At 37.7% G+C, this 13556-nt stretch overlaps 1 protein-coding gene and 1 pseudogene across 9 annotated transcripts in view; one reads left to right on the top strand and one right to left on the bottom strand.

The window, feature by feature from the left end:
* Positions 1–13556, top strand: part of MEIS2 (Meis homeobox 2) — a 208580-nt gene that overhangs the window by 127399 nt on the left and 67625 nt on the right. The gene's annotated exons all lie outside the window — the stretch shown is intronic.
* On the bottom strand, positions 8328–8621 carry LOC131835416 (protein S100-A10-like; annotated as a pseudogene).

Genomic DNA, 13556 nt, shown 5'->3' with positions numbered 1-13556 from the left:
TTGACAGTCTTTGCCCTTTTAACTTCTCATTAATATTTAGAATTAAAAACCAGAAAAGTTGATTTTGATGTATACCACAGATGATTTATCTCCAAGTATTATTTATTACAAACTCTCCTGTGTACATGTGAGTTTGGCTTCACATAAATGATACCAAAGTAGCCAGAGAATTAAGATAAAATTAAAGAGCTTAGAAGCACAAGAAGAGTAAGCCAAATAAGGAAAAAAACACTTTCGTATTGGAAGAAAAGGATGGACGATCAGGGAGGTGGAGAGAAGGAAGGGAGGAAGGTATTCCAGATGGTTCTGAAATTTGTGCAGTAGAGGAGAAGATTCTCAAATGTCATGTGGTTTTCTGAAGAGACAAAAACAGGACTTTAATGTTGATGGCAGAGAAGATAAACTGGAAGTGAGATAGTGAAATTCATTTTTATCTACATTTCCTCCCAATTCTCACCCTTTGTGGAAGCTCTTTCTCTTCATGCTGACAAAATTCAGATCATTAAATGCAGCTAAGAGTGCAGATTAAGAGAATAAATGGAACAGTGTCTAATTAGCAAGGTTGTACTGGGAAGGACTTAAAATATTTGCTACCACTTACAAGCTAAAAATCATCAAAATATCGTAGAATATTCTGAGAATGTTTCTAGCAGAAAAGTAAAGTAGAAGAGTAAGTTATACATTTTGGTATGAGAAAGCAAAATGAAGGGACTAGTTTTGATCTGCAGCAGTCATCTGTTCACGTGGTCCATTTTTACTGGGGTCCTTCACTCTAAAGTTTGGGGTTAAGCACCTGCAGGAATAAAGAGATGTGTGAAATATAGTTCCTCTTGCTGAGAATCTTCCTCTTACTGGGGAGTCAAGGCCCCCCAGTATCTATAATCCAAGACGGTTACATGATCTCTCCTGTTTGCTTCAATAATAAGTGAAGTGTGACCCAGATATCAGCTGATTCCTTTGACCACTCAAATGACTGTTTTAACCCTACACAATCTTGGTGCAAAATTCAGGCCCTTCATCAGCTTCTTGAAGAAATCAAACCACCTGAGGAGTTTTTGCATTTTCTAATTTTATTAAAGTTTTGCTGTGACATGGGAAATTGTTGCATCACATAGCACAAGTGTCACTTGAAAAATTCTTTTTATACCCAGCTCATCTCCAAGTGTCCCCTCTGAACAACCTTACTCATCTCTCCATCTCTTTTTCTAGGCAGCTCTCAACACAGCTTGTCAGCCCTTCAGAACCCTGTGGGATTCATTTCAACCTCCATTTCTGAGCTCCCAAGTGTATCAAAGAGACTTTTCAGTAGCATTGATTCTTCCTACTAAGCAATAATTTACCAGCAACTAAAAAACAGTAAAATTATTTCCATACGACTTTTTAAGAGAGGAAGAATCACTTCAAAGTAATGATCAAAGGAGATCTTGAATAATGGTATATCAGTTAGCATAGGCTGTGTTATGCTGCCTCGACAAAGAGCACCAGAATCTCGATGGCTTAACATAAGTGTTTGTTTCTTGGCACACAAAGTCCCTGAGGAGTTCATGCTACTCTCTGAGGTAGCTGTCTTCCATATGCAAGGTCGCATGTAAAGGTCCTTCCATTTTGTGGCTCCTCTTCTCAACAAGTACCGTGATTGCCACAGCAAGAGAAAGGACCTGGGGAATTTATATCAGCAAGTGAGTTCTTTAGCCCCCAAAGAGCCTATGTACCCCCTTAGTCACAGTCACATGTCTTGAACTAGGAGCATGGCCCTTCCCAATTCATGGGGAAGAGGGGCTGAGAAACATAGGCTCCCAAGTATATAAAAACCAGAAGAGAGCCTAAAATAAGGGAGAGCATCTCAACTACCTACAAGATGGCAAATATTTTGATGGCAATAATACAGGAATAAAATGGACAGAGAGGCCAGTATGGTTCAGTTAGGATTTTATGTATGTGTTCTAGAGTAGTGTGATGCAAGTTTGGGAAGATAGGTTGGGCCCAGAATGTGAAAGAGCTTCAAATGCAGGCCAAGACTCTGGTTGTTTGTTTGTTTGGGCTTTTTTTTTTTTTTTTTTTTTTTTTTTTTTAGGGGGGTGAGAGGGAGGAGGGAGCACAGAGGGAGGGAGAGAGAGAGAGAATCTTAAGTAGACTCCACGCCTAGCATAGAGGCGATATGGGGCTCAATCTCACAACCCTGAGACCAGGACCTGCGCCAAAATTAAGAGTCAGATGCTTTGCCAGCTGAGCTACCCAGGTTCCCTAAGACTCTGGTTGTTGATGACATGGAGCCATTCAAGTTTTGGGAAAGGTAGGAATGATTCATTCAGTATCTCCTGCGGGTGCTCCTGGTTGGGCTTAACTATAGTCAGATTTAGAGACATGAAGAACAGTGAAAGATTTCCTTCTAAAACAGCTAAGTAGGAAGTAACACCCAAATTTGGGTGTTCCTAGGGGAAAACAAGGATACTATATTACTTCATCTCCTTACTTAATATGTCCCATTATTTTTGTGTACCTCCACTCCCCTTGACCAAAGTGCTTGAAAGAACCCATCACTTTTAAGACCCATTAGCAGACAAAAAAGATGCTGAATAATCACACAGCACAGGAAAAGTTTGTGGTTGGAAACAATGGTGATATTCATGAGCATTTAAAATGTGTGAAGGTGTCAGTTAGGAATCAGCTATGTTAGGCTGAGAAGATTAAAGGAGAAGGAGAATACTTCCAACTGCATAGCAGAGCAATGGAAACAAAAGATTCTGAGCTGTGACTATATTCACCCAATATTGGAATAAACTGCCGTTATGTTATGTGTTCCATTAGGTGCCAGAGGTTAGTACTTCAGTCCTTTAAGATGACCCGTTAAGACCCGAGATGGTCTGGCATTGGCTGCTTTGCTGGCCCTATCCTTCCACATGCACGCAGTCCCCTTCCTCTGCTTTAGGACTCTGGTCTCCAGCTTCCCAGCCTCCTGGCCGGCTCAGCCTTTATTTAGGTCTCTGCTCAGGTGTTACTTTCCAGAATGTTCTCACTGACCTACCCTACATAAAAGAACAGCATCCCTAGTCACTTTCTATCTCCTTTCAGAGATTACCTTAATCAAGTTCTTCTTTATAAAACTTAGTCCCAGGTAGACTGTGTGTGTGGTTTTGTTGTTGTTGTTGTTGTTGTCGGTGGTGGTGGTGGTGGTGGTTGCATATATCTTTTATCAGAATACAAATTCCATGAGGTCAGGGATTTATCTCGTCTGTTTGCCACTGTATTCTCAGGGCCTCAAACAGGGTCTGGCACTCAGTAATTGTTTGTTCAATTAACAAATGACTTATTTAAACCTCATAAGACCCCTATGAAGTAGGCACCATTAGTTTTCCTATTTTAGGAGTGAAGAATCTGAATCCTAGAGTGATTCAGTGGCCTCTTCAAAGTTTCACAGTTTAGAGCCAAGATGAAAAGCCAGGACTGTGATTCCAGAGGCAGTGCATTTGTCCACTACTCCTCTGACAACCCTGTACTCAGATCGTAGTAATTGGAAGTTGATGTAAAATTTGTTCTTTAAGAACCCAAACATTTAGTGTATATGCTTGAAGAATTTCTCTGAGTGTCTTCTATATTTATTGAAAACATGATAAATATTTCTACATGTATGAGAAAGTAAACTGACCCCTACCCCCCACCCCCTCTCCAAAAAAAAAAAAAAAAAAAAGAGGAAAGAAAGAAAGAAAGGTGTCTTGTGGAGCTAATAAAGGGCGATCTTGAAGAGCAAATTTGCTCACATGGGCCAAATGCTTCCTCCTGCAGAGTGGGCTGCTTCCCAAAGAATTAGCCTCTCTCAAAATGAATTATTAACCCCAGCATCCTGGCCAAATTCCCACTTGGATAGTCTAGGAACTGTTCAAAACTTGGAATCTATTGAAATTAGCCTGGCTTGATTGCAGGCTCTGCATTAATTGTGATATAATAGAGTTTCTCCAGAGATTTGTGCATATATTATTCTAATTTGTATAGGCTGGCTTTGTCTCTTAAATTTTTTTAGTTTCTTCTTCCCCTTGTGAGATACGTCCTGAATTTCTGTATAAGTTTTTTTTTTCTTTCTTTTTTAAAAATTTTGGTGGGTGAATAATTGTAAGCTCCTTTTCCCCTTGGACTTGCCAAACCTTTTCCTCATTTGAGTGACTAGTTAGTCTATTGGTCATTCTAGAGGCATGTTGCAGACTTTAGTCACTAGAAGCTTCCAGATTCCCAGCTCTCTTGCACATGTGCAGGTATAGCCTGAGTAGGGGCAAGACTCATTCAGTTAAAGTTTTCTAGTTGTCTTTTTCAAGTGTACATTCCAGTGGGAGGCACATACATATTTTAAAGTTTAAAATGACTGATCTAATGATAGAACTATTTAGGACCATCATACAGCTATTAATTTCTTCAGACAATTTTGTTAAACGATACAGGCCACTTTTGTCTCCGCTGAGAGCAGACTATGTAATATCATTTATGTTCCGGGGAGATAGGGAGGTATGAGTTTAGTTAAAACGACTGAATCACTTTGCTTTGGTAAAACTAAAACAAAGACCATAGAAATCCATTGTGTTACGTGATTTTGATGGCAGCTGTAGACCTCATACAATTCATCAAGTCTTGCTTACGTCCCATGATTCTTTTTTTCTCTAAGTTGGCCTTTCTTGCCTTAAATTGGCATAATCAAATCTACAATGCAATGGATTATCATAGGTAACTCCAACCATGTTTTCATATCCCATGCTTTCTCCCTAATTGATGTGCAGAGTAGGAGTGAAGATGCTGTTAAAAGGCAAAAAGTCATTCCTAGGGAAAAAGTTGGCCTCATAGATTTTCAGCACAAGGAAGGAAATTGCGAACTTGTGGCTTAAGTCTTTGCATTTATTTTCACCTGGGTCACGAATGAGTGATAAGTCACTTACGCTTTCTGCGTTCCCTTCTTTGTCTTTACCAAGTGAGAGGAGACAATGGATGCGAGCCATGTGTACTTACAACTTCAGCGGCTAATATTAGAAAAATGCTTTGAAAATGACAGATGGGGAGAGCTATAAATGCAATTGCTAATGGATTTATGTGCTCTCTCTCCCTCCTTCCAACCTATTTCTCCCAGTACTTTCCAAAAAATTTCCCGGGGCTCCACCTGAAGTATGACCCGATGGCATCAAAGCACATGTGTTTCCTGAGTCAGTTGAGTGTTTCCAAAATGTATCTACACTTTAAATATAAATGTTTATCCGCTAGGGTATTAAATCATGGAAAGTGTTACTGCCTAGTATACTTATGCCTAGACTATTGTTAGAAGTTCTGTGGGGCTTTCTATGGGTTTTTTCCCCCTATATCTTAGTCAATATGGGCCTAAAAATATATAATTCCTTGTGGAAAAAAAAAGATTTTGATTTTCAATAGTGTAAACAAATTGATGGAGAGTATGCTTTTAAATCTGTAACATGCAGAAACTTCCCATCCACTTGCCATTAGCCTCCTCCCAACTGAGTGGTTCTAACTACTCATGTGAGAAGGTAAAAGCCTAAACACTGGTATTTCTCCTGCTTCCCTTGTGCACTTGAAATGAGACTCCGTACTTTTGTCTCAGGTCAGGCCTTGAAAGTGTTCATTCATTTATTCATTTCCCAGTTATTTATTGAGCTTATACTACTCTCCCAAGTACTTTTCTACAAGCTAGGCATACAGCAGTGAACAAAACAAGTGTAAATCCAAGTTCTTATTAATAAATCCATCAGAAGTTTTCATACGGTGTTTCTTGTAAACATCTAAATTTGTTCATAAAGTTAGAGGAGCATTGCTCCACTGGTGGTATTAATTGCTTTGTAAGAACATTATTTATCTTATGGAAGAACTTACTTAAGCAAAGAGCAAACTCCCTTAGCAATTCAATTTACAGTATATCTACTTGCTATAAATTGTATTCCCAAATGTCCAAGGAGTTAAAAAAAATGTAATGTCTCCAGGGAGTGAATCTAGGTTCTGTAACATTGGCAGCATGTCAGTCACTTAAAATGAAAAGGGAGAATGTATTCAAAGAGCTCAAGGAAGAGAAAAGAGAACATAACCCGGGAAATGTCAAAATACCAGTCTCAATCTCTATTTCTCCATTGCTCTAGATAGCTGACTTCTTATATCTCTAATCCAGAACCTGACAGCTATCCATTATTGTTTCTAGAACGGTACAAATATCACTTGGATAAAATTGCACATAGGTTTATACATTCTTTATAACAGTATTTTAAGGCCATATTAAATTGGCTGGGTGGGCTAGAAAAAAGATGGAGGCCTTATAAAGCAGTGGTATAAAAATGTATAAACATTTTTTCCGCCAGAATTTCTCTCTTGTAGTGTACACTCAATGAAAATTTTAAATGTCCAAATAGCTGAGTTGAAAATTCTTTTGTTTAGTCTCTGCCAGGTCAGACTTGATACTAAATGGATACTGATTGTCAGCTAGCACTGTTCAAAGGAGGAGTTTCCAAGTCTAGATTTCTCCAATACCCGGGCCAAAACCAAGTCATGATCTGACATGGGGAAGCAGGGTTGTCAGTTGGATGGTGATTTCTATCCATACTTTTGACCTCTTTGAGATCATTTTTGGTTCTTCCTATTTACCTTTTGCCCTCTCTTCTCTCTTTTCTTAAGAAAATATTCTTGTTTTTTAAGATTTTATTTATTTATTGGACAGAGAGATCACAAGTAGGCAGAGCAGCAGACGGGGAATGGAGAAGCAGGCTCCCCGCTGATCAGAGAGCCTGATACGGGCTCCATCCCAGGACCCTGAGATCATGACCTGAGCCGGAGGCAGAGACCCAACCCACTGAGCCACCCAGGCACCCCAAGAAAATATTCTTATTTAGATAAAGTTTAATCAACAGTTTGATGATATATATATATATATATATATATATATTAACCTTGGATTTTCTTAATGATTTTCTGCTAGAATCTAAAGGCCATTTGTGGCTTATTTCTTGCCATGTGGCAATCCTTAAGTGTTTCAACTTCTTAGAAAACTAAACCCACTCAGCTTATGTTGCTATGAGGGTATATTTCCAATTACTGAAATAAGAGTATTTAAATTTTTTAGATATTTAAATAATGCATATGATTTCGTCTGGAACACACGAGTAGTGAAGATACCTTCAGACTTTACCCCAAACTACCCCAAATGAAAGCCTATGGTCAACTTACCTTGTGCTGAAATATTTATGCTTATGCTCTTAAATAAATTTAAAAAATTAAAATATTTATGCTCTATATATTATATAGGAATATGTGTCAAACTTGAGTTCATCTACCAAAGATACAACCTAGCAAGCATATATCAGAAACGTCAAAGGGCTTTGTCCATCATGTAGAAAAGTCAGAAGCGATATCTAAACTGTTGACCAGTCAACAATCAGAAAGGATGCTCAACTAATTAGAACACAAGCTGGCCATACTGATTCATACTAGTTGAATTCAGCTACATTAAAGGGTTGTCCTTTTAAAGTCCAGTTTTTGTGGAGACAACCATTTTCAAGGCTTCTTAAATCCTAGTAAGGAATATTTTTGTGCAAAAAATAGAATTATTTGTTTCTTTTTTTTTTTTTAAGATTTTATTTATTTATTTACACAGAGAGAGAGAGAGACAGCGAGAGAGGGAACACAAGCAGGGGGAGTGGGAGAGGGAGAAGCAGGCTTCCTGCAGATCAGGGAGCCTGATGCGGGGCTCTATCCCAGGACTCTGGGACCATGACCTGAGCCAAAGGCAGATGCTTAATGACTGAGCCACCCAGGTACCCCGGATTATTTGTTTCTAAGAATGTAAAGATAGGTCATCAATTTCTAATATACAAATTAGGAGGAATAAGAGGTAGCTATCACTTTCTATAATATCTTTTCACTTAATAGGTTAGAAAATATATAGCCAATTTATACACATATTCATATTTTTAATATGCTCCCATTATTCCACTGTTTTATCCAACCTGATAAGCTGATGAAACATGGTAGAAAGGTAATTAGAAAAACACTTCCTACTGAGGTCAGCTTGGCTACCCACGGCAAGAGTAACCTTTTCTCAATTTTTCTTTTCTTTGTTTTGAGAAACTAGAAAAGGAATTTGTTTACTGAGGGCAAGAGGATGCAAGCAATATAAAAATCAAAAGCTTATCTGACTTTCCTTTCTCTGCTTCTCAATTGGGGGTTGGATTTTACTTGCACAATTTCTGAGGGTCCCAATGTACCCATGGAATTTATACTGGGGGATGCTGTAGGACAAATTCTTAAGAGACCCTTTTAGAGAACTCTCAGTGGGTGGGAGTGTTGCTCATTGTTGCCTATGTTTTTCCCTTCTGCTTCATGTGTATTACAAAATAGTCATTGCATGTGATGGTGAGCCCTGAGATAGAGAGAAGCAGCTCTGGAAGCCCGCTTTGCCATCTAGGCACAGGTCGAGGTCCCTTCATTATTTTGTCCACGGCCAGAGGATCTATTTGATTTTCCAAAAATCCAGGGGACTCCTTTTCCATGAGTACTCTCAGGTGCTCCTCTGTTAAGTAGCGTTTATCCCCAGCAAACTCATGAAACGTGAACATCATGGTTTCCAAGGTCTGTCCCATTTGAGAGAGCATTTTGGTGAGGTCTGTTGAAACCTCGGCCTGAGGCGCAGTGGGGACAATTGACTGGCTGGGATGCATGTCCATTGAGTCCTTTTCCTCAATATTTTCTGATTTGCTGTCTAAGTTAGGAAGAAAGTAACCACATGTAATATTTAAGTAAGTTATAAATATATATTAGCATATATTCTTATTCTTTTGTAATGAAACCTTTTTGTGAGTGTGTTTGTGTTTTCTTTTAGTCCACAAGTGATTAATTCGTTTGGATTTACTCAGCATAACATTTAATTATGGTGGTAAAAGGCAAAATCCTATCAAATGGTTTGCTATTTCAGTATTTAATCACTTCTATCTTAAATGAGTATATGTTTAGTCAATAAATATCCAGAGTCATGAAAACGTGTATTTTTATGTACCATATATATTTTCTCATCTTGTTTGGTGAGGACATAGATTAGATAGTTGATAATCTTCTATAATTACCGGAAGAAACATATTCATAAGTATGTTGAAAGACATTTTAAAAGTGCTCTAGTTACTGATGACTTGACGTTCTGAAGACAAATTGGACACTCACAAAGTGATTGTTTTCATCTGCTTTAGAAACACTTTATATGTAAAGTAATTGTGTGTTTAGGTGAAACAGTCATGGGCAATATATGCGCAAAGACAGACCAGCGTTGTGACAGTACCTCGTTCTGTCCCCATCTTGATTCAGTCAACTTTCACTAAACAGGCTGCTTTAAAAGGGGGAAGGAAAAGCAACTTGATAAGATAAAACTATGGGGAATTCCAAAATAAATACTGATAACTGACCTGTTTTTTGATGGCTCATTAATAGTTTTTTTGCTATGGTAGGAGTTGCTTGGATTTATTTACTAGTACCAGTGGATAACTATGGTAAACACTTGGGTAATATCTTTGACATTTTCATATTCCCTGGATTGATAATGACCTTTCTCTCCCCCTTGTCTTTAAGATTTGATTTATTTATTTGAAGAGAGAGATCACAGTAGTCAGAGAGGCAGGCAGAGAGAAAGGCGGGGAAGCAGGCTCCTGGCTGAGCAGAGAGCCTGATACGGGGCTCGATTCCAGGACCCTGGGATCATGACCTGAGCTGATGGCTTAACCCACTGAGCCACCCAGGCACCCTCTCCCATGTTTTTAAAAATCATATAAATTCTAAAACATTTTAAGAACATGGGATTATAGGGGCTCCTGGGTGTCTCAGTGGGTTAAAGCCTCTGCCTTTGGCTTAGGTCATGATCCCAGGTCCTGGGATGGAGCCCTGCATCAGGTTCTCTGCTCAGCCAGGAGCCTGCTTCCCCGCCTCTCTCTCTGCCTGCCTCTCTGACTACTGTGATCTCTGTCAAATAAATAAATAAAATCTTAAAAAAAAAAAAAAGAACATGGGATTATAATTAAACAGGAAAAAACTCAGGGTTGTTTGTTTTTTCTTTTAGCCCGCCTGCCCCCCACCTTTTCAGAGTATTCATCTACATGTATAGTTGTATCCAGTGCTCATTTATATGCAAAAAGCAGCTGTGTATAACAAAAAGAAGCCAGTTTGAAACCTCTGAACCAAATTTCTAATGCCACTGTTCTATACATTAGTGTTTTTATCTTGATGCACTATAAAATGAAAGAATTAACTCTTGTTCGGCAGGTCTGATTCCTCATTGGCACCCGACTGAAACCTTCATCATCTGGTGCAAGAAATGGTCATTTGCTACTAAGGTTCTTCTCTTTAACCACTACTGCCCATCATAAGAAGTCGTTCCTTTAGAGCTACTTTCTTTTTATTTTTATGACTTTTTAACTTATCATTAACCCCATTCTCTTATCCTGTACTCTGAGATGAGCAAGAGGATAATATTCACAACAGTTCCATTGCTTACTCTAGAGATAATAACCTTTTTGAAAAAGAAGATAACCTTCCGTTTCTTTAAACATCAACTTCCTCTTTAAATCTATGGTAGCTTTCTCTTGTCACATTGGACTTTCAGTACATTCTTAAGGTAAATTCGACAAAATTATTTATAGTGTAGTCCATGCAAAGAAAATTAGACCAAACATACCAGAATTGTTTTTTATAGCTTGTAAACTTGCTTAATGATTCTTTAGTATGTACTCCCACTTTTTTTTCAGGGATGTAAGTGACAATTTTTATTTTGAGTTGCATGGAATAATATTTAAAAATGTTTAAAAATAGTACTTAAAAATAGTGTGCATTTTTATCAATAAATATGTTAGCTTAGAAGTAATCTAAACCTAAAATGATAGTTAGAGCTAATTACAATTTAATATTTTCAATATGTTAAGAATTTGCTTGTTGTGGGAAAAGTAAGCAGATACACCTAAGTCTTTTTTAAATTTTTATTATTTATTTTTTAAATTATTTTTATTAACATATAATGTATTATTTGCCCCAGGGGTACAGGTCTGTGAATCATCAGGCTTACATTTCACAGCACTCACCATAGCACATACCTTTCCCCAGCGTCCATAACCCACCCCCCTCTCCCTACCCTCCCGCCTTCCAGCAACCTTCAGTTTGTTTTGTGAGATTGAGTCTCTTATGTTTTGTCTCCCTCCCAAAACCATCTTGTTTCATTTTTTCCTTCCCTACCCGCCAAACCCCTCACCCTTCCTCTCAAATTCCTCATATCAGAGAGATCATATGACAATTATCTTTCTATGATTGACTTATTTTGCTTACTTTTTTATCCATATTTTTTCATGTTATTAAAGAAATGTAGTAGCCTAATCACAAATCCTCGTTTCCTTCTAACTCAGTCTCATACGGCATTGTGTCTGGACCTGTTAAGTAGGATTGTTGTCATAAGATTAGATACAAGTATCTCTGTTGTCTAGACATTATATAACTCTCTACCACGTACTTCAGATCCTTGTTTTAAAGAAACCCCTTAGCCTCTTTAACAAGAAGAGATATTAAATGCTAATGAAAAGTCCCAAGCACTTATTTCTTTTCTACAGCTTCTCATTGTCACCATCTGAATTTGCCAACTTCTACCCCATTCTCTACATATATAAAATTTTACTCTTATTTTAAATAAGAGCTGGTTTTCACTGTTTCATGTATGATGCCATGAAATGTTGGTATTATTTACCTCTTTGCATGTCTCCCTCCTTAAATTTCCCTTCTCATTTGCTATCTTTGCCTCCACTGACTTCTCATTCAGTTCAAAATAGTATTTTTAGGTTGCAAAGAATTTATTTGTTTGATTAATTCAACATGCAGTTATTGATGCCCCTTGCGTGCTGGGATGCAAACTAGATTCTGGAAGTCTCTGCTCTCAAGGGAAGTAGGGTCAGATAGGAGAGGTAGACAAATGAGCAGGTATTTGCAATGCAGTGGTGTGGCATGAGGGAGAAGTGTAAGGTGATGTAAGAACATGTAGAAATGGATGTTAAGTAATTTACAGGATAAAATCTGGCTATTGGTATCCACCAGTCTTGGGTAGAAATAAGACATTCCATACGAAATGTTCTTTGAGATTATGTAATTGTGAAATTTCTTCTTGCTGGAGAAAGCAGGAATGCCTTAAAAAAAATGTAGAGGAGACCAGGCCAACAAGGTTTAGGCAAGTCCCTTTCTCCTCAGTTGACCTCAGTTTTGTTAGACACAAAATAAGAAAGTTTGAATGAGATAACTCTGATGTCCTGTCTAGTTCTAAAACTGTGGGTCTGTAAGTTTTTCTTTTTCAGTTCACTGAAAAATCTAAATAGCCCAAACCTGTTTTGAAACCTATTTCAACAAATGATCCATAAAATAAATAAGCACAAAATTCAATTTTTTGGAAAAGTGGTCTGGCTATAGAACTGAGTAGTCCCATAAAATATTAATTTGGTCATAGTGTGGAAATGTGAAATGATTGTTAAATGAGTCAAGGCCTTATTTGTGGCCTTTGGCTCATTTGGTAAGATTACCCATTAGCCATGTAGGCAGTGTAACACGCATGGGCAAGCAGCTCATGGGAGCGTCCTAACAAATGTTAAATAAAAATTATCTTTTTCTAGTCTTAGGAATATATTTCTGTTATTTTTCAAAATAAGACTGAGCTCAGCTTTAAAGTCTCAGTCAATAGGAAAATAATTATATCCATTGTGCTTAAAATTCTGACCCCTATCTAGAAATGTTTTTCTAATACTTCTTATATCTTTTTGGAAATTTAGAAGTAGACTGAGCCGGGCGGGGTGCGTGGGGAAGGCTGGTACAGTAGGAAGTGGCACCTGGCTGGCTGAGTCAGGAGAGCAAGGCAACTCTTGATTTGGGGGCTGTAAATTCAAGCTCCAGATTGGGTGTAGAGATAACATAAAAATAAAAATCTTTAAAAATAAGAAAAATTAAGGAAAAATATTAAAAAGTGGAAGGGGTGTTGGTGGTGTCGAACCTTCACTCAGTTTCATCATTCCTGACCATATGAACTCCCTCTATACCATTAAAATATGTCTATATAACATTTCCTCTTGCAAGAGCTGTTACTTCTTTGTCCCAAGACACTTATTTTTTTTTCTTTCAGTCATTAACTTTGGTTTCATAAGAAATTCCTTCTTCATTTTTTTATTTTATCTATATCTTGATAATAATAAATTTAATAACTGTTCTTAAAATCTCTGGATGATAATCCATCCGGCTCCCTCAGTATTCCATTAGCTTATCTACCAGAGAGAGAGCAAGCGCTTTTCTTTTTGCCCTTTTTAATGAGGCCTTCCTACCATGGCTCTAAATATCAACCAAACATGTTAATCTCTTAGGATCTGGCTATTATTAAAAAAAACTTTCAAACCTTTTCCTGAATTTTAAAAGATGTGATTATTCTAGTTCAATCTATTTACTTCCATGTGAACTCAAATGGAAATGAATCTCCTGAAATAGCCACATTTTCTTCATCCCAAGTATACATGAGGCATTTAAAAAAAAAAAAA

The sequence above is a fragment of the Mustela lutreola genome, chromosome 7 (genome assembly GCF_030435805.1).
Source record: "Mustela lutreola isolate mMusLut2 chromosome 7, mMusLut2.pri, whole genome shotgun sequence".
Lineage (NCBI taxonomy): Eukaryota > Metazoa > Chordata > Mammalia > Carnivora > Mustelidae > Mustela > Mustela lutreola.
Note: the sequence above shows the minus strand (reverse complement) of the source record. Positions and strands in the feature narration are given on the sequence as shown.